Source organism: Gavia stellata, chromosome 3 (assembly GCF_030936135.1).
Source record: "Gavia stellata isolate bGavSte3 chromosome 3, bGavSte3.hap2, whole genome shotgun sequence".
In the NCBI taxonomy this organism is placed as follows: Eukaryota; Metazoa; Chordata; class Aves; order Gaviiformes; family Gaviidae; genus Gavia; species Gavia stellata.
In genome coordinates, this window is record NC_082596.1 from 79,240,527 (window position 1) to 79,262,103 (window position 21,577).

General features: G+C 38.7%; 1 protein-coding gene across 1 annotated transcript in view; it reads right to left on the bottom strand.

Annotated features, from left to right (window-relative positions):
• The window catches only part of SEMA5A (semaphorin 5A), a 345,320-nt gene that overhangs the window by 246,390 nt on the left and 77,353 nt on the right, over window positions 1-21,577 (bottom strand). The window contains exon 2 of the mRNA XM_059836141.1: window positions 6,964-7,058. The gene's annotated coding sequence lies outside the window, so the exon portion shown is untranslated. The remainder of the gene's footprint in view (window positions 1-6,963; window positions 7,059-21,577) is intronic.

The following is a 21,577-nucleotide window of genomic DNA, read 5'->3' on the forward strand; positions in this document are numbered from 1 at the left end:
GTTCTGGGATAAGCAATAGGGAGAGTACCCTACAAAGAACACTTAGGTGGACTGAACCATCCAATGTCTCTGCACTGATTATACAAAATGCCTAGGGTAAGTAGGCTACTCTCTCACTTTCCTTGCTCTTTAACATTACCACTGCAAAGATGTCAATTTAGATTTTTTTATACATCAACAAAATTTTTCCCACACACTCACAAAGTTTTAATACACAAGTGAGAATACTGCTTAATGTTCCTTCTAACTCCATGATTAACCCCCCATGATTATAGGCACTAGTGCTCAAAGGGGACCCACCAATCTACATGACACTCTGCCATGCTAGATTTTGCATTTAGATCTCTGATTCAATTGAGAACTGCAATAGAAAAATCGTGCAACTCCCTTCTGTGCCACATTCAGTTGCATTAATATCCCGATAATTCAGAGACATCATACAAACATACCTTTTTTTAATTAGGAACATTAACTGTGTGGCTAACCATGCTGTCTTTTGAAGATGTCCATCAAACATAAGAAACCCTGACAAAGCTACCAGAATCCTGCAGTAAGAAGTCTGAAGGGAAAATCATGGCTTCTGTTAGATCTTTCTGAAAGTTCATGTACCTTTTGTTAGTTTTTCACTAAATCCTGAATCCAGATACAAATATTTTACACCTTCTGTGAAAGATCAAGTTCATAAATGCTTTCCTAAAATAAAGCAGGTAAAATTAAAAATAATGGAAGGCACATAGATTTTCAAAGACCATTCAACAGCCAAAAAATCCAATCTATCAAAATATTGAAAACCAAAAGGCAAAGTTCAAAATGAATACAATGCTTACACTTAAAAACCCATGTATTCACATTCAAAGGTTTCACACATATGAGGAACATCCCTGCACATGCCTGAACTTCCTGTCAATACAAACGTGCCTATTTTTCGCTAGATCCTAAGATACGGCATGACAGAAAAAAAAAATCCTTCTAAAGAGCATAAATCATAGCTGTGTTTTCTTCTTCCAACATCATTGTTAAAAATTTTAAGTCTGTTTAGAAGTAGTAAAACTTGACACAACAGAAATCATATACTATCTGGTAGAATGCACCCAATGAAGCTGTCAAACAATGAATAAGGAGATGTCAAAAAACCTAAGGTTAAATGAGGAATGGCTCTTGACATATTTGTTTCAATACACAGAAGCCTCTTGTGGTTTTCCTTCAGAGCATACATTGTGCTGCTCTGTATTTGTGTCTTAAAAAAAAAAAAAATAAATAGATATACTCTGTTTTTTCCAAGTCTGAAATATCCTCTTAAAAAGTTATTTTAACTTACTTACATTTCCATGTTTTATCTAATTGTTAATGATGATGGGTTTTTTTAATGATTTCCATTTAAGAGCTTTCAGGAAAAAATCTATTCCGTAAGGCTATTTCACAAACTAACAATGTTGTGAAAATACAATTTGTTTGGTGACATCTTTCCCAATGGCTTCTCAGTAGCTGACAGTTTCCATCAGTCAAAGACTAAATTACATGAAGTGTCACTGATGTCTCCATCATATCCAAAATCACTTTAGACTTCTGTAGCTCTGTAGCCATCATTTGTCATTTATCAACTTTGGAATCTTACAAGCGTACAGTATGTATGCACAGATTGCATACATTGAAACATATCTTAGACTCCTCCTTTTGAGGAATCTAAGATTCAGAGCAAATGTGTCAAAGTCACCTTGAGTTCATAAATAGAAACATGCAGGATGATTATGTCTTCCCTTAGATTTTTCTAAAAGTAAAGGCACTGTTTCAGATTTCTTAGGCTGTTTTGCTTGCATCCAAATTTTTCTAGTACCCCCACAGGTGCTTAAACAGAAACTTCCTGTCCATTCCTACATTTTATGCCACACAGTACATTCAGGGGTGTCACAGCAATAGCCAATGGAAAATCTCCCTCCCCATTGCGCCAGCTCTCCAGCACACCATCAGGCAGGGCTGTAAGACCTGCAGTCAGAACATCCTTAGCTAGTGTTGCCTGAGACCACCAAAATCTATACCCAAAAAGCCATATAGTATGGCCTGCACCCCTTTTTGCACTACTTTCTGTACATCTTCATACCCTCACATATTGCTTTCCTTTAAAAATCAAATGCACACACTGCAAGCAGGGATCCCTTTCCTAGGGTGAACAAATAACCACAACACCAACACACTAACACACCACAGTTGAATGTCATACGCTTTGCTGGGAGGACCACATGCCCACTGACACAACAGCCCACAGCAATAAAAAAAGGCAGTCCCCCAGGTAGAGCAGTATAGCCTCCACTTCACCTTGCTGGCCTGCCCCTTCATCTTCTACCATACCAAGTCTACATCCCTGTTCCAACAGCACACCCTGAGCAAAGACCCTAGCTCCCAAGCAATCTAGAACTTCCTAGCAGTCAGTTGTGCTGCAGCTTAGTCCAGCGTCAGCTAATGACAGCATGCCTCAACACCCAGATGCATGCACTCACTCATGACTGGCACCATTTTCTCCCTCAAGTCATCCCCTGTCCCAAAGGGAAACCAACCACTGGCTGCATTTTTAAGACTGCTATAGCTGCTGTACATAGGAAGGCTAAAGCCTGAGAGAAGCTGTGCTCATTAGATCACGCTGTATCTCGTGCCATACACAGATCTTGCTCTTTCCCTTTCCACTCTGCTTCCACTGGAGCCCAGCTTCCTTCTCCCCTTCCCTCAATACCCTGTAGAGAAGCAACACAACAACCTGCTTCTGCTGAGCTATACAGAGCTGTCTCAGTCCTGAGCTGGGTGCTGGCTAACCCAGGCTATGAATATGCACCAGCAACGTAATTTGGTATAAGGTATCCCAAGATCCCACTCACTCCTCAGCAGCAAGAAGGATGGCACATTTATGAGTCCACTCCCTTAGTTCACACTGAGCTGCAGGCCTGCCAACCAATGCATGCATGACAAGCCAGACCAACCCCTTTGCCCATTTGCTTAGGGATACAAAAATTTGGCATACTGCACTGGATGCACTGATGTCTGAGGAGAGGGTGGGTTAAAAGACAAGAAAGAAGGGTCTCTGCATGACTATGAGTAGCCCTGCCCTTCCCACCACTCCAGCAACATTTCTGAAAGAAGCAAAGAGGCCAGTTCAGGATCTGTTTTCTTAAAACTGAAGTGCTCCTTCATGGGATCCTTTAAGAGCATCTTCACACTGGCAACAGGCTTGTACTGAGACTTGTACAGGTTTCTCACCTCCTTTTCATCACAGAGCCTTGGCAGATAATGACAGGACCATTCAGTGCCCATCATGTGCAATGATTCTGCTACATAGCCTACATACCATGTGTAAGTAAATGAGAAAGCTAGTAAAGTCATATCCAAGATGCTGCGAGCGGTTGTGGAATAGCCCATTCCTTCTTGATGCGTCCCAAGACAGGATATCAGCTATCCCACTGTGTGAACGCCACCTTCCACTATGCCCTAAGTGGAGCTCAGAGTAAGGGAATACATTAGCCCCCCTACAAATCAAGGCGTATTGACACATCTGCCCTCAGCTTTCCCATCACTGTAGACCTCAGTGCCTCTCTTTCCTGAGGCAACCAAAACCCTCTGTGATCAGCAGGAGAGGGTATTCATTTAAACACATAGAAAACACTAAAACACTACATTTTCTTTCCTGTATTTGTTTTTATTTCTTTTCTCAGCCTGTCAGGGGTACTAAGTATGCTCTTATTTCCTACAGTCTCCACCTCTTCTGCTCTTCTGTAATCCCTTTGTAGTTAAATTCCTTCTCCTTTATTTTCCAACTCTCTGCTTTGATATCATTTGCATATTACTACAGAAAGACATGTTGTTAAATCTACTTCCAGAAAAACACTCCAAGCATAAAGTTCTAGAAGGAATAGCAAGGAAAATTGCCACTAAAAAAAACCCCAAAAACCAAAACCACAAAACCCTTGTAAATGGCCTCTGTCAATGACAGAAGGAAAAACACAAGTACAGTAAAATGTCCTACAAATAAAAGTCCAACTAAAACCTGCCCTTTGGCTGCAGGTGTGGTGTTGAAAATGATTAAGTCAGAGCAGAAAAGTGTCAGTTTATGTAGCAGTGGTGCAACGAGTTACAAGCATCATAGGTATGAGAAGGGTTATGGAATGGAATTGTTGGAATTCAAAATAAAGAGCCCAGAAGGAAAATGCTGAGGATGCAAGGCCTTTCCGCTGGGAGCCTTGTGTAATAATGAAATGCAGAATTTGACCTAGAAAGGGGCAAAAAGGAAAAGAGACTGGACATAAAAAACACTGAACAAACCAAGAAACTTTCTCATATTGTATGCATCTGGCCAAGTAAAAAATTGGCAATTTATATCAGCGTTAGGAAATGCATAACTCAAGATGACAGATTTAAAATGTGAATGATACTCAAGTTATCAAAGAGATCAAGTTGATCAAAGAGATCAAACAAACTTTCTAGCATGGTGTGCTTGCTACGCTCTACCTCAGCATGCTTCACCCTAGAGAAAGGATGGGACTTGCATGCTACTGAGTCCCAAAAGCATAGTTTAGGTACAGCAACAGGTTCCCTCCATCCTTTCATACCTGGCCAACTCTCTCCTTTGTAACATACCACTTCACTATGATGTTGATAGGACAGTCGCAGAGTGATCTAGCAGAAAATTTGTATTGCTAAAATCACCACGATGCATTCCAGTTTTTAAATTGTTAAGTTTTTGACTATAAAAGATCACATTTTATCATATATTAGTTCAATCACTATAGCCCTATCAATTTCTACAAATAATAGTATAACTATAGACAAACACATCTCTTACATGGGAAATCCAGTGCAGAGTTCATAGTTCTTTGCTGTTCAAAGACAAAAACCTGTACTTTTACTGTAATAAACACATCATATAGAAAGATATTGAAAATACAAATTGAAACATGACGCTCTCACTGTGCAAAGTCTTTACAAACCTTCAGTGCTCTCTAAAGAATAAATAACTGAAGCAGAGGTCATGTCAGCAGGTTAATCATGAGTCATACTGCCAAGATACAGAGTTTGCTCCAGCTAGGCTGTGCTATCTAGTCCATGGATAAACAGGGATTTCAATTTCCAGGGCTGTCAATCTTGCATGTTTTCCAGTACTGGATTCCACCATATTTCATAAAGATTCAACCTAAAGCTGAGTGAAAAATAATTCAAGCTGCTTGCAGTGGTGTTGCAGAAAGGGCTTCCAGAGCAAACAGGTTATACACACTACATTGATGCACACACTACACGTACAAAAATCTATGTCACGTGGAAAAAAAAAATACATAAATACACCAAACCTAGACCAACAGAGACAGCTCAAAACAGTGCCCTTTTTTACAAATTCTTCTGACATTTTCAGTGATCAAGACAAGAGAAAGCAACCCATCAGACTTCAGCTAATTAAGAGATATCTGGAATACTTAAAGGCAGCAACTCTGTTGCAAGAAGTGTGACCTGGGGGAGGGCAGTTGGGCCGGTGGGGAGAAGTTGAACCTTATTCCTGACTAGATTTTTAAGCCCTCCCCTCCCCTGCCACCAAAAAAAAAAAAAAAAAAAAAAAAAAAAAAGATAAATCAAAGACCATTTAGTTTCACACCAAGTGTTAAAACCCTGCTTGTAGATTTAACAGAGGCTCATTCTCTGTAGCAATAAACAAAGGGTCTTCCCATTAGACACAATGGCCTCATCCACCCTTCTCTGATTCTCCTTCAGCTCATATGCAGAGTCAAGTACAGCACAATTCATCACTTGAGTACAAAGCTGTTTGCAGCTCAGTGGTCCGCAGTTAGGTTACATACCAGACACAGTTTCTGCAAGAGAATGAAGCTCCTTCATTCCACTCTGAAATTGCTATTGCTGGTTTGAAGCAATGCAGGTTTCTTAACGAATAGTATCTCTATCATATTCATCCAATGTCCTTCCTAGAACAGCCGCTAATCTAATTTTTTAATTAATCCATTCAATTTAAACAAGAGGCCTATTGGTTTCTAGGCTCCCTGATTCCACATGAACGCTTTCTAAAACATGGCATCAAATTAGACATCTTCAAGTTCTCAACTGCTGAGACACTTTAAAGCCACAGTCTGTAGCTGGTCTGTTTCACTCTTCCATTCCTTAAAAACTTGGGTAAGCTACATCTGGACCTGTTAAATTGGGAACATGCATTTTGTTCCACAATCTCTCCTACAAATGCTTCCAGCTGAGAAAGCCAATCTCACAAGCCTCCCATAAGAAGGGTTGCAAAACTGGAACCAGCCCACGCTTTTCAGTGGTGAGCACATACACACAAGAATTATTTAGTTTTCTACCATGGTTTTATCTCAGGTTGTTCATTTCATAATGTCATTATACACAGGCCCCACAGACTCTTCAACTAGCTTCCTGCTACTGGTGTGGTTGAAAAAAACATTTATTAATTTTATGTTTAGCCTAATAGGGAGATTTTGGGTCCTGGTTTCCTTCTTTGAACATGGCGACAGCTTTTCTTAAGATGTCCTCTTGCTTTTAATAGTCTCCTCTACCTTGTAATTTAGCTATACAGGCTTCCTTTTCTTAAGTCTTTTTTAGACTGACGGTAAGCATTTGTGTGGAGCCTCCAAAACAGCATCCTGAAATAGTGTCTCTGCCACCTACAAACATGTTACTCTTACAGTTGCCCTTACAGTTTTTCTTTAAAGAAACATCCCCATTTTTACATAGTTTCCCTTTACAAAGTTGAGCATAATTTAAGATAGGGGAAAAGAAAGGAGAACTACAGGTTGCTTTTCTTCATTCCTCCCATTTCCATTTCTTGCATTTACTTAGCTTAGGGAGGAAAGGCAGAATACCTCTAAGGGTCTACAAAGCCATCTCACAAGTCTTTTTCCAGACTTACTTACATCTCTCCATGACATCACCGTCTACCCACTGAACAAAATACAGTCTCTTACCTACCTTTTAGTCACCATCCCTCTGTAATCATCTACTGCCTCTGTTCAGCGTTTGTGCAGAGCCTAGCACAGTGGGGTCCTGGGTCTACCTTGTAGGCTCTAGGAGATAAGGAAACATAAAAGAGAAATAATAAGTATTGAAGAAACAGCTCATCAGCAATTCTGAGACATTTATAGCAATCATAAAACATCTGTCTTTCAAGACAATAAATTAGAAATATAAGGTACAGAACTACACACCGTGAACAAGAACCAAACAGAAGAAGGCAGAAAAAAAATCATTCTATAAATAACTGGCAGCTTGGGAAGAGAATCAAAAGAGAGAAGTACTTGTCACAGAATTAACAAAATCCATGGGGCATATGAATTTGACAAAAATCCTCACTGTAAAAATCTCCCTTCGTGCCCTAACCACCACTAAAATTAAACATGCCTAAAACATGGGCTTAAATCTGTCCCCAAGTGAAATCCATGACAAAATTCAGGTGGGCAAAACTTTAGTGTTCTTTCATCTTTCCATAAAACAGAAAGTTCAAGAAAAAAATGCAGTTACTGTCTAATGTCTCAAAACAATACTAAATACATTTTCAAGAAAGAGAGATGCATTATTAAGAACACTTCAAGACATTAACCCATTTTGTAGGAATGACAAAGACAATATAAACATTCAAAAATTATCTTGCTTTTTTCTTTATTGAAACAAAGAAGGTACTACTAATCAATCAAGTGCTATCTTAACTTGAAACAGCAAGACAGGAATCACATAGCAGTTTCCTGCTCTCAACATGTCAACAAAAAGGTACTTCACTTCAGAAGTAAAAAACAATAGTCCATCCAATTTAAGCGTTTCTTTGGTTGAGAACGTCTACGGCACAGAACAAATACACTAGCAATCAACAGTTCACCCTGGAACCCAATCAGAGGCATAAGGCAAAAAGGACTCATTGTTCCACTGTTTACCCACTTACATAAAGTGACTGTACTAGATGACTGGAAGTGCTTGCGATTTTTTTCCAGTGCTTTTCTGACCTGTGAAAGTCTCTGGAAATCTGCCAAATCCATAAGCAGTACTGCATAAAAATACTTTATAACAAGGAAACATCACATGAGCAGGAAGAACTCTCCAGGTTAGACAACAAAGGTCCAGATTTATGTTTACCATGTCAAAATTTCACACAAACCCCCTGCTCCCTATCACTAAGTACTTCAGATTTTTATTATTTACATATTTTCTTCTAAATTAAGAATTAATATCATATGCACACATAAACACACCCCTCCATGAAATTCAGCGACGTCAAACTCTGCTGTAGAAGCTGCCAAGAGCAGATTTAGATAGTGCTCTCCATGGCATAGGGATCAACCAAAGGTTCATGGAAGGTCATTTTGAATTTCATAGTCTGAGGTGGTAGGTGAAGCTTATATTGTTGAGAAAACACTGCATCACCTTTTCTTTGCCTCCCACTTTTCAGAAAGGCAAGGACAAATTTAAATCGTGGAAGAGGACGAAGTTCTGCTTTTTATATTACTACGTACCAGAGAATACTTGAACACCTCAGCGCAACTATCCACCACCCATGCACACTGATGACAAAGTACTCTGAGCCATTCAGTCTGTCAAGTAATTAATTATAACTGTTACCATGCAGTGAGTTCCATAGACAACCGCAAGGAACCCATCTCTAAGATGCAGTGTGCTAGTGATTTATGTATTCACTCACTACACCAGAATGAACAGCTGAATTATTATGCTTTGAAACATTACAAAGAAGGCTGTATACCTCAATTTTTCTACACAAACCTGACAGTGCCAGTGCTTTCTATATGCACTTCAACCCACCCACTGTCCCCTCACCACTCATTTCACGATTCATATTTCTACATAAAAATCTCAGATTTTATTTTAGTAAAATAAAAGCTTCAGCAATTTTATTTTTATTCTAATCTTAAGAATTACCTAGATAAAACTGGAAAGCAGAGTCCAAATCCACCTTACTGTTTTAGGGAAAACACAGACACAGACAGAAACAAACTCATAAAGCTTGGATTTCTATAGATTCATATCTTGCTTCTCTTATACCTCTTAATATGTCAACCCTGCTGTTCCTATGACTGTGGCAGCACTCTCATCAGGCAAAATACAGTATATGCTATGGGTAGGATAACACCAGAAATTAGCCTGACTATTCATTTAGTTAAGCTAAAGTTAGGCTAACTTAGCCTACACAGCCCACACCAAACCAATCCTATAGAAATTGTAAATTAAGCCACCAAAATCACAAAACTGACTGGAAAAAACACATCCCTTTTTTTATTTGGGGGTATATAACCACGTTTTAGTTGACTTTTGCTTTGGGTCAGCATCATTTGCTAAAGCAAAAAGGCTACAGTGGCTGTGCTCCCTGACTCTGTCTCCTACCCTTTCCTTTCAAAATGACTTCTGAAACTGATGACCAGTTTCAATCTAAAACAAAATCTTTCATGAAAATGGCCAGGTGAAACAACACACAAACTCACTTTCCAAATCGATGTTTTTCCCTACTCTCAGTGACAAACACAGGCACACAAGAGGGGAATCCAGCTATGGTACATTTTCTTTGCCCAGAAGCACATTAATTTAAAAGAACAGGGGAAAAAACCCTTCTGCAAATGGATAAAATTATACACAGGTGTATATTAGTGGAAGTTTTCCAGAAATCTTCACTAGGTTTAATGATAAACACATAGGAGTGCTGTTACCCACTGCTGTTAGAATATGGTACTGAAGTCATTGGTACGACCAAGCAGCATGATTAAATCTGGGGGGGGCATGGAGGAGGGTGCACATGCAGTTAACAGCCTTCGCTGTCATACGGATACAGGCACTGGTCTCACATCTGTCTAGTATATTTGGAAAGATATTTGGCTACACACTGAATTGAGCAAAGAAATAATTGTAGCATGTCTAGACACCGTGGCTCGTCTGCATGCTGAGACTTCCCACTTCTGTTGTAGCTGCACAGCACTGCTCAGGCAGCGTGCCACAGCAGCAACCTCGCCTCACCCAGTCAGCTGGAAGCTTGCCCGGGCACCCAGGATTTTCATACAGTACCTAATGGCAACAATTGCTCACCTCACAAGGCAAAAAAAAGGACACTGAGGGGGATGAGAACACGCCTGCTCCACGCCACTCCACCAGCCAGCCTTGGTTTTTACTCCACAGAGATCACAACCTGAGTTAGACAAGTTGCTCCAAAGGGACTTCTCCTGATGTTGGTGGGGCTGAAGCAGAAGTGTCAGGAGCACCAGGGAGATGGGTTTTTTCCCCACTTCAGTGCTCTCACCATCTACACACTGGAGAACTGAACACAGATAAGTAAACTTTAGGTACTGCTTAAAATACTGTTGAAAAAACTACTTGCTTTTGTTGCAGCAGGAAAGAATATCATGTCAAAACTGAAAGCATACCAAAATTGAGAGGGAGGAAGGGAGGAAAAAAAATAACAGTAATAATCATAATTTTAAAAAAAGGATACAAATATCCTCCCTCCTCTTCCCTTCCTCCAAAAAACGCCTGCATTACGCAAACATATCCCACTCTTAGGGATGAATCAAGGATGAATGGTTAGAACAGCTGCTATATACAACCTTGTGCTCCTTCTACACAAACTAACATTTCTCCTTATAATGTATGGTAGCTAATATTACTACTTATCTCTCTCTTTTCATGTTGAAGAGCTCCTCACATAAGGAAAGAGATCTCATTAAATCCAGCTTATTTGCTGGACTAAAGAACGGATGTGGAAAGATGGCAATTATTAAGCTAAATCTAGGCATAAGGAACATGAAAGAAATAGGAATACCCTTCTTATAAAGCTGAATTTTGTTTATATGCCTTTCAAATCACAATGTTGAGTAAAGTAAAACCAAAACAAAATAAATGCAGGAATTCTTAGGGGAAAAAGCAGAACAAAAGAAAAATCAACAACGTTCTTGAGCATGTCCCAGCCACCACTGTTTGAGACCACAGAACCAGCCCACACAAATGCATCCCAAACAGGCAGACACATGCTGCAGAGCAGAAGGTCAATGTATGGAGTGTTACACATGCTCCCGTACTCCTTCATATGCAGGGCTGGGAAACATCCAGGTCTTCACAGATGTGTCTTCTGGTTCAACTCAGAAATCATACCCAGACAAAACAGGAGCAGTACAAGGACTCCCTTAAGCTCCAGCATTGTTCTGCCTTGCTGAACACAAGCTCCAAGTCACGAAGAACCGTGGACATCCACACACACGTACACACGCTCCCACGCACAAACCACATAAGCAATAGATCTGACTCATCCAGAGTTTGTCAGGCTTACTTCATAGTCATGGTAAATCCAACATAATCAGAACGCAAGACACTCACGACCTATATGAAGATCATCTTTGGAGAAAAGAAGAAAAAGAAGAGTGCCATAAGGCAGATTCATTGCATTTGCTGTAACACATGCCAATTCTCAGGAATAAAAGCCCTGGTCATATTCTGCATATTGATAGCTATACTACTGGCCATGGTACCTTTTTTCCAGTTTTTCCTAAAGGGAAAGTCTTGACAAAGAAAACTAGATTAATTAATTACCCGCAGCTTTAACTCTACTTACAGTATCACTTTATTCTTCACTAGGCCCAAATAAGAATAAATGCAGAGACTGGAGCGCCAGGATGGGAAATGTATTGCTAACAGGAAAGCATAGATCAGAATTTGCGAAGTCACTAGTCAGACAGAGTTCTCTGGTTGAAAATTATAAAACAGAATGACATAATATTTATTTGGTTTTGCAGGGATTTGACTAATAATAGTTCATTAAAAGCCACTGAACTTGCCCTACTTACTTGCTTTAATTCCATCTAGGTCAAAGTGACAAGACATGTTAGTGTAAATTTAACCTTTTAACTAACCACCACAGATTTATAGTCCAAGAGCAGCACTTAGTTCTTGCCAAAAACCACGATTCCCAAAATAGTAATTTTTAAAGCATAATACATTATTAAGACTGCTGACAGAATGAACAGTATTACCCAGTTTGAAATGATAGAGATGGAGAAAAACAGTAATAAAGGAGAAATTATTGTGGTCTTGCTTCCACTGAAGTCATGTTTTTCATGAAGACTTCAAAGAGTGGGGAAAACATGGCCTTTATCCAACTCTCTGCAAATTACACAATTCAGTATTTTTATTTAAAATAAATCAGTTCAGATAGAACTCTGTTCTCCTTGAGTTTGACAGCAAAACTTCTTCTGAAAATATTTATTCTTGACCGTGACACCATTTATCCTTGTGCTTTTCTGATCTTTGACTGAAGTCTATAGGACATTTCAAGTGCTCTGGTATTTGTTGTCTACACATCTCCAAACTCTTACATGGTTTCCTGAACTTGAAGCTCATTGGATTGATAATCCAGACAGTCTTTTCTAGATCTAGGATACTAAGAATAACAACACGTTTCGGCACCTTTCAGCTAAGTTGTGTTAGTACTGACAATGCAAGAGCCTGAGAGTTTCATGACCAGAGAAATCAACTTCATAATCAAAGTCAATGAAGAAATTATTAAACACTGTAGCATAATGTACACAAGATTTACTTTTGTGTGTGTGTGCATGTCTACAAGACTTAGATAAAAATCAATGTTTCCTAGCACTTTTTGGTGTCCTTAAGATGAAACTCAATAGATGGGTTGTGTTGGCTTTTCTTGTCTTTTTTTTTGTTTTTTTTTTTTTGTTTGTTTTGTTTGTTTTGGCGGGGAGGGGGAGGAGAGGGTGGGTTTTTTAATATTGCAGGAAGGGTACCATGCAACAATCTTTTTGAGAAATCTCCTTTCTTCCCCAAAATGCAACACTGTGCTGCTTCCACCACTTCTACGATTTTCACCTGTAAGAAAAATAGTCTCAACATCACTCCACCCACCCCGATAAGAGCAACTGTCCCTGGAATAAAACATTATTCCTCTTCTGGAATTCTGCCACGTAATTTCATGTCCTATCTAACTGATTCTCAAATTTAAGGTTCACACTCAAAAGTGATGTTAGCATGTAAATCTTAAATCTCATTGATCACCACGTAAGTTCTTCAATATCTATGCCAATTTATGAAAAACAAGCAAAACAGAATATGCTGTAATCTATGCATTTGGTCCACACGAAACCAAACAGTTGCTTGCTTTCTTTCATTAACCAGTATATGGCTACTTTATTTTCCAAAGGCAGCAAGTAAGATAAGGAAGGTAAAACCAAAAGTATGGGTATCATAGAAGATAAATCCTGAGCAAAAGCATCTTTTAGATATGTTACCATAAAATAATATATTACGTTTTAGCTGACCTTTTCTAAAAGCCAGTGAACCTTTTCAACGTAGCTTTTAAAAATTCAAGTGAAGCTTAGATGACAGACACCTTTTAGAGAAAAAAAAGTCCACAACCCTCAGGAAAACCCTGGTTTTTATTTACTATTCTGAAAGACATTTTCTGTACTGCAGGATACCAGCTGGAACATTTTCTGTAGCATACTTAATTCAGAGACATCTGCTTGCTAGCGGACCAAGGATGAAGCTTGGGGTTATGAGACCTGGATTACATTTCTGGCTCAGCAACTGATTTGTGGTGCAGCCTTGAGAACCTTGCCCTGTCCCCATTTCACCATTATAAAATGTAAAGATGTCTTTTAACATATCCCAGTTTATTTAAATAAAATGCAAGTTTTTATATATCTCGGTGAACTGCATTGTGAGAAGTGCAGTTCCGATTAAGAGTGAACTCCTGAATATAGTGACAATTTCAGGAAAGCTTTATGGTTGCATTCTCTCAGTCAGAGCCCAGCTGCCTTCTGGACAAACAGGACTGAACAGATTCATGTAGGTACTGCAGATGCCAAATAATAATGAAAAGACTAATCCTGAATATTGCAGCTGCTGATAATGCTCATTGCCTAACAATGCAGAAAGTATTATGCTCACTATTGCCTACAGCATGCACTGCTACGGAGAAAAAAAAGAAACGATATGTAGTCTGGGAGAATCCAAGATGATAGTCTGAAGAGGAAAATAACTCAGTGCATATAGCTTGAGGTTATGAGGAAAGTGTCTGCTAATATGCAGCAGGCTCCCATAATTGTGCAGCTGAAGTAATAATACCCCAACAAAATGCCATTACAATGTGCAGAGTTTAACAACTGTGCCAGTTTTCACGCATGTCGGTTTATTCCACAAGCTGGCTTATCCACTTTGTAAGTCTAAATGCTCCAAAATAATTTAAAGAAATCACATCCACTACATTTTAAAAACAGAAGACCATATTACAACCTGTGTAAGTCTATTAATTTTAATTGTGATGTATCAGGAAAAAAAGGATCCGTAGTCCGCTTTTCCAAATGGGGGGAGAGTTCTTAAACAGCACATCAACAAGCTTCAGACAATTTAGGTTTCCAGCCCAAATGTATTGGAATCATTTATGATACAAGAATAAGAGAGAAAATTAACACGAGTTTCTTAATCTACAGTGTTTTCATATTCTGCCTCAATTTGTTTTGGCTTAGATTGTTCTCCTTCAATGACGGATGCTTTCCCTTCTTCCATCTCAGTATGCATGAGAGAAAGACAAAACTTAACACATCCATCACCAGAGCCAGAACACACAGCACAGTCCATCTGGTACTGTAAATTGCAAACTTATAGATGCTCCCGCTTCCCCCAGCAAGTTTCTTAGCTCTTCTACTCTCTCTTCAGCACGAGGTCGAATGCTGTGGGGGTTTTTTTTCTAATATGGTGGTTGTCACCTGGACATATTCCAAGACTTGTCTGAAATATTCTTACCCAGGGCCAAATGTTTTCCCCATCAGCAGTGAAAGCATTCAATGCTTTGGCATTCTTCTAGCAGCCTATCCCTCCTTTTGCCACCCAACATGCATGCACACTCCCATCTCCCTGACTGCTCTCAGTGCTGAAGCAATCACAAATGCCTCAGGCAAAGCAAAGATACAGAGGTAAATACTTTAGTCCTGGGCATCATCCCAGGGAGGACACACATAATAACTTCCAAGCTCCTCCTCAACAGATTATGTTTTTTCTTGCGTTCAGTACTAACAAAATTAAGGAAGGAGAAGAGTTTAATGTACAAGTAGGATCCCTGTCAAGAATTTCATTACAACACCTAGTTCATCATCAGCTGTTATTAAAAGCAAATGTCTACTATCCCCTGCTGTGCACTAGGCTTAAATGACAAAGCAGGCAGCAGATCCCAGAATTACTCTGCATTGTGCCCACAGCTAACTTCCTTTCACAGCCCTCCTTGCCCTCCTCCAGTAGCTCTAATCTTCGCAGAATCTATACTTCCTTTCAAGTGGCATATTACATTCACTTTTTTTTTTTTTTGAAGGTTAAACCACTAAGTAGAGCATGAAGTACATGATTCTGCATTCACGACACTGATGTTCACACATGTTCACCTCAGGCAGCAGAAAAAGAATACCTGGATCTGCTTTTTGCTCTTGTATTTCAAGTCTGCTTGAGATACCAGTTTCATGCAAAAACATAACATGAAAGAGAGCAAGAGGTTTTGGTAGCTGGTGCTGGGAATGATCTGGAGTTTTCGCACTCAAGTGGTTGGGCAAACTTACGCAGAAAAGTATGCAGACATTAAGCACATTATTCTGAGAGGCATTTATTAAAATGCAATGTTAACTTCAGTATCTGGTATTGGTTCTCATTATCTTTGACAATTCACCAAGCAACACTTACAATTTAGATGTTAATTCACAACTTAGTAGTATGACATACAGAACAAACTGCTGCAAACTGCTCTATAAACAGGAAACTCCTATTAGAAATGCCTTTAGGAATATTCAAAAACTTGAATTGTGACACAGAAGATTCTGCTTACTAGGACAGGATGGAAGGATACATGTCCTGTCTGCAAGCACTTGTACGATTCCGCTGTTTCTGATCACTTGTAATTATATGTGAAGAAAAAGGCATTTGATTTAGAACATCTGCACCAGAGCAAGTCCCTAAAATTTTCCTAGAACAAGTGCAGGAAATAAATAGCACAAACAAGAAGAAAGAACTAAGACACATGCAGACTTGATATGGAAATCCCAATGTTAGGACTGGTACTCCCTTCAGAAATACAAACAAGACTGCTGGAAAAGTTGCCCAGTTCCAAAGTTCTCATCCTCCTTCAAAGGTAAGAGAACTTGAAACAATGCAACAAAGTGAAGAGAAGCGCGCACCACAGATATATCTGTGAGATAATCACACTTTGTCCAAGATAAGGTTCAAACTCTGCCACTGACTAAATATATACACTTGGTGCTCATGCTGCATTTGCCAGTGCTTTTACCCATCCCACATCTTAGCTTATTCTCTAACTTTCTACTCCAAGGTCTGAATTTTTTCAAAACAAATTAATTTGGCTCTCACATTACATTGTGCTGGGGGCAGTACTGATACATAGAGATTGTAAATGAAAATTAGACCACACAGAAGGGTATACTAAATTATCCCAGATAAAAACAATGTTAAAATGGGATTTAAACAGAATAACATTAAAGTAATAGGGTTTAAAAAAAACCCCACATATAATTTTGAAAATAATTGTAGTATTTTACAATTATTATCGCAGACGAGATGAAACTGAACAAAAATGTGAAAGCATCAGGAAATGTGAAAGCACATTTAAATTCCCAGACCACTTCAAATTTCTGCTTTATTTACACCATGCACTAAACGTGCACATAAATATTGCTTGTAGCTCCAGATCAGATGCAGCTACATTTTAAGAACATTTTGGGTTTCTTGTATTTTTTTCATTGTTTTTCTTACTTTGATTCTCTCAAGAAAAAGATTTCATGGTGAAGCCACTGCTGTCCTCACAAAGATGAGGAATATATTACACACAATTTACTTTTGAGGGGTTTGTCAGGTATCTGAAGGTGTTTGGTTTTTTTATAATTTAGACAACAAGCTGCAGGGATACATTTCATAGCTCCCTTACAACCTTCTCCTAAGGAAGCATTCTTACTCTCTCAACCAGAAATCTGATTACCTACAAAGACCCTTTTGAATTACCTGTTAAAAGATTAACAGAAATGTCTATTTCCTCTTACTACAATACAGGACTATTTCTGTCCCTTTTTGTGCATGGCACCTCCACCTCCTCGGGATTAGGACCTGTGCTCTTTGTTCTGCCATCACGACACCATGCAGTCAGTGCTCGTCCACAACTGCACATCACTTTGCACATCCAGCAGGTCCCCCTGGTTCTCTCCCTTGGGAATTTCTGAACAGTGGTGAACACTGATTAAACAGAACGCTAACTCAAACTTCTCCTTCCTTTAAACAACTGGAAGGAGGACTTAATTAAAAGGGAACATTTACTTGTAAATATGCACCCTTGACTTACTGGAAGCCTCAGCGTCCTAGCAGGGCACTCAGCAATGTTTTCACCAGACACTGTAGAAGCCTCTTTGCTCTGCTCTGTCTTAATGATGCAACTGTTTGAAACAGTCTCAGGACTATATTATGCTGTTAATAGAAAAATCTTTTCTATTTAAAAAAAAATAAAAAAAAAAAAATCAATATTTACATTGGCTTTTCTTTTCCCCCCTCCTTCATTTTTGTTTATTTTGTTATCCCCCCCACCTCCTTTCTCAGTGGTGGAAAAGAAACCAAAACCTTGTCTGTTACTGTTAGCCTCCATTGCCAGTCAAAAGACGACAAAAATTGAAAGTTGCCTTTTGCTTTTGTTTGTGTCCACACATTTCTATGCAAAGAGTTATCTTCAGTGGTTCCTCTAGTGATATAGTAGAGTGAAGATTCAAGTTACAGTCTTAACTGTGTTGCGCCTGGAGAAATTGGTCTTTGAGAAACCAAATACACCCCCTCCAGTTACTCAAAATCAGGTTCTGAATACATAAAAATGCTGCTCTTTATACAACTTTAACCTATGTCACAGTCCCTCCTCATTCCCTGAAAAATCCTTTTAAGGACATGGTTCAGATTCCGCAACATTTGGAAGAAAATTTTCTTTACCAAACTTCCAGAAAGAGATCTTTCACACTGTTTTGTATACTACTACTGGGAATTACTGGGAAAAAAGGGGAAAGGTTTCTCTATTCCCTTGTTGGAACATGCTCTTCCCCAGAAGACCTATGGGCCTTGTACTTTGTGCTTAAAGTCTCAAAGTAGGTAGAGCAAAGAGACAATCAGGCAGTCAGCGTGGTTTGGGACACAGAGTTGGGCAGTTCTGGAGGCAGAGAACAAACAGAGCAGGGAAAATAAATACGAGCACTCTATTTTTACTTTATTATGCACATCTTGTTATGGCAGGCTGCTAATATATCTCAGAGCAGTTAAAATGTAGCTTATAGGCACAAAACACAAGGCAGAAGCTGTACTCCTGTGGCTCAGTAATTCCTTATCCTCTTTATCCACTAAATGGCAGCTCAGAAAAATAGTAACAATGGAAGACAGCGATAACCACTTCTTGATACACTGGTTTTAGGTATACAGGCTGCCTTTCTTTTTCACAGCGTATAAGGATAATCTGCTTTTATATTCGGTAGTCAAGAAAACACCTCATTTTCATATATAATATTAATGGGGAAGTACTGCATAGGCTGTAAATGCAAAAGCAGATTGCATTTCAGAGGCAGGCATTAAGGCAGAGGAGAGAAGAGGAGAAAATCCTGATTCAATAACTGAAGGAAATCAAAACTAATATTGAAATGGAAAGGATAAAGCAAGTCATCAAGTGGGAGGTTAATAAACTCAGCACCAAGTATGTTGTTCTTGTTTACACATTCTTACATGCTTAAAACTGCAACAAGAGACAGGGCTATTTGCTGTTTCCTGACAACGTCCCAATTCATGCCTCATTTCTGCATCTCTTGAAACATCTGTAAATCAGAAGAGTCATTACAGACAACTGGTTACTTAATTTAATGGGCAGGGCATGTGCACTATGGTTTCCCCTTTTTTTTTTTAAATACAGTAGAATTTACTACAATTTCTAACAAAGGATATATCACTGGGATTTAAGATGTCTGTTGTTTCTTCAGGTTCAGAGTTTTGCTTGCAGTTTGTAAATTAAAATCAGCTTCCTCAATAAAAGCTAAAGCTAATAAGTGAAAACTAAAGAAGAAAGCTACAGTCATCACAATATTTTCTCTATAGCCTACTGAGTGACACCTTTAGAAATGTCAAAGTCTTTTGACAGCAGTATGGCAAAATCAACAAGCTCCTTTTCCAGGCATCTTGTCTGTACGACAGGATGCAAAGTCAATAAAAGCAATTAGTGCTGCTCAACAGCACCTCTGTTCTGACTCCCCAAAGTGCAGAGTGGAAATCTTGTGGGGAAACTTGTGTAAAAACCCGAGTTAGTTGCCCAGCTAGTACTGCTAGCTGTATATATCATATACTGCACAGGGACACAGCCTATTTCTTCAGGTATCTTCTCCCATTCTACATTAGCCTGTTTCTCATCAAACAGATTATGTCAGAGCTTTATTAATGCTCTTTTACTTGCCTCTGTGTGTCAACGATTCAAAGAAATGAAAAGATAGAAAAAAATCAGAATAAATAAGTCTCCCACCCCTTTTTTAGAATGTACTCTACAGAAATTACCTTAGAAGGAACATCACCTTCATTTGCACAAGCATAACCAAGGGGAGTCGTTTTTGTTTCCTTTCAATTTATTTTTACAGACACACTACTGCCAATGTGTGGTCTACCTCCTTTGAGAAAAAAAATTGGTTAAGGATGCCAGAGCTGTCTCCTCAATGGCAAAGGAAGAAGGAGAGTTGGAGAGTAGCAACCGTGGTAAGAATTCCATTCAGGTCACTATAAGCATTCCCACTGGTCTCCACAAAACACCAAACAAACAATTCTGGAATTCATTCAACTCCAGCTTCAGCCTTTCAATACCTATAATTACTCCCAAAGGACTAATGAGGAAGCCAGTTCTCCATCTTGTAAGAAATACTGACAGACAATCAGAAAGCAAGACACTTGGTGCTGTGCAGCAGATGAAGCTCACCCTTAAAATACTGGGAGAGGTACTGAGGGAAGTGGATTTTTAATGAATCCAACATTTCCAATAATTTCATCCTACAGCAGAAAAGCACTCATCTGCTCTGTCTTTCTTCTCAGACAGCCCTATTTTTAAACCATCTGTTTCACAAAATGGCTGTATTTATATATTACAAAAAGTAACAAGGCCCTCTGAAACAAATGGGTTGTGAGACAAAGAACAGGGGAGAACTATTTGTCACATAAGAATGGCTCTGGATGGATTTTGACAACTTGCTCTGTTCAGACAAGTTACATCATTCAATTCCTTCCCTACTCATCAAAATGGGGTTCCAGACTTACACAAGACAAACTTATATGAAGATGTGGGTAAACTCTTGTTTATAAGGCAATAATGATGCTTGATCCTCAAGAAAACCGACCAAGACGCAAAATCCTTTGTATTTATTGAAATACTGCATGTTCTTCCCTTCCACAGAAGATCTAATACTTATGCTCAAAGGCACACTGCAGGAATTATTCTTTTTTGAAATGCATTGTAGATATTGAACTTCTTGAACTTCAGACATATGATAAAAGTAGCAAATCAGCATCTCTGAAATCTAATGATCCCAATAAATCACCTCCCAAATAGAATTATTCTAGTAAAAACTCGATTCATGGCCCACTCTTAAAAGGTTTTTCTGTGTTTTATTGCACTCTTTTAATGATCTAATTTCACATTACTTATCTTGGATCATCACCTTAAGCTCTCATTTCAAAGAGCAACAAAAACAAAGGTAAGTTGTCGTCTGGAGTTCTCAAACGTTTTTCTCAATAGCAAGGTTTGTCAAATTAAACTTGAAATATCATGGCAACTCTTCTGAAATTCTTTTAAAATATATCATCTGCCACACTTTGGAAAGCAAAGAGTTTTCTCCAACAGATGTTCAAACCAAAAACTAATTTAAAATGCTACTACCTCATCCTGCAGATAGCAAGCTTTGAGTTCCCTCCTGATTTTTCGTTAAGAAACCCCATAACTTAGAGCTGTTTTGCAGGACTAAGAACCACTTCTATGTCATGGATTTTTGAACTGAACCAAAAAGAGGAATAAGTTTAAAATATAATAGAAAGCTGCAACTCAATGAAAATCATCTCTTAAGCCCAGACAGTATTTATTTTTACTACACTCTCACTAAAGTCCTAAGAAAACTTGGTCACTTCCAGCTACAAAAGGAGACAATATTTATAGTTATTTCTATGGATGCCAGCATCCCTTTTGTTGCACTGTTTACCCATTTTCTAGAATGTCAATTTTAATACTAAAGAGTAGGTAAGCAAAAGAAAGCAGAAGTAAAATCCCCACTACTAATCCTAAACACAAGAGATGACCATTTAATTTTATTTTATGATGTGTATTTGGATAGGTGAATTGCACTGAAACAGAGAAAGAAATATGCAGGTATTATTTCTAACATCATCTCCCATCACCCTTAAAATTATACACATATACACACATGTATGTGTATAAAATACAGAGCAATGATAGAATCACTTCTCAGAATCATCCAAACCATTATATAAAAGTCTT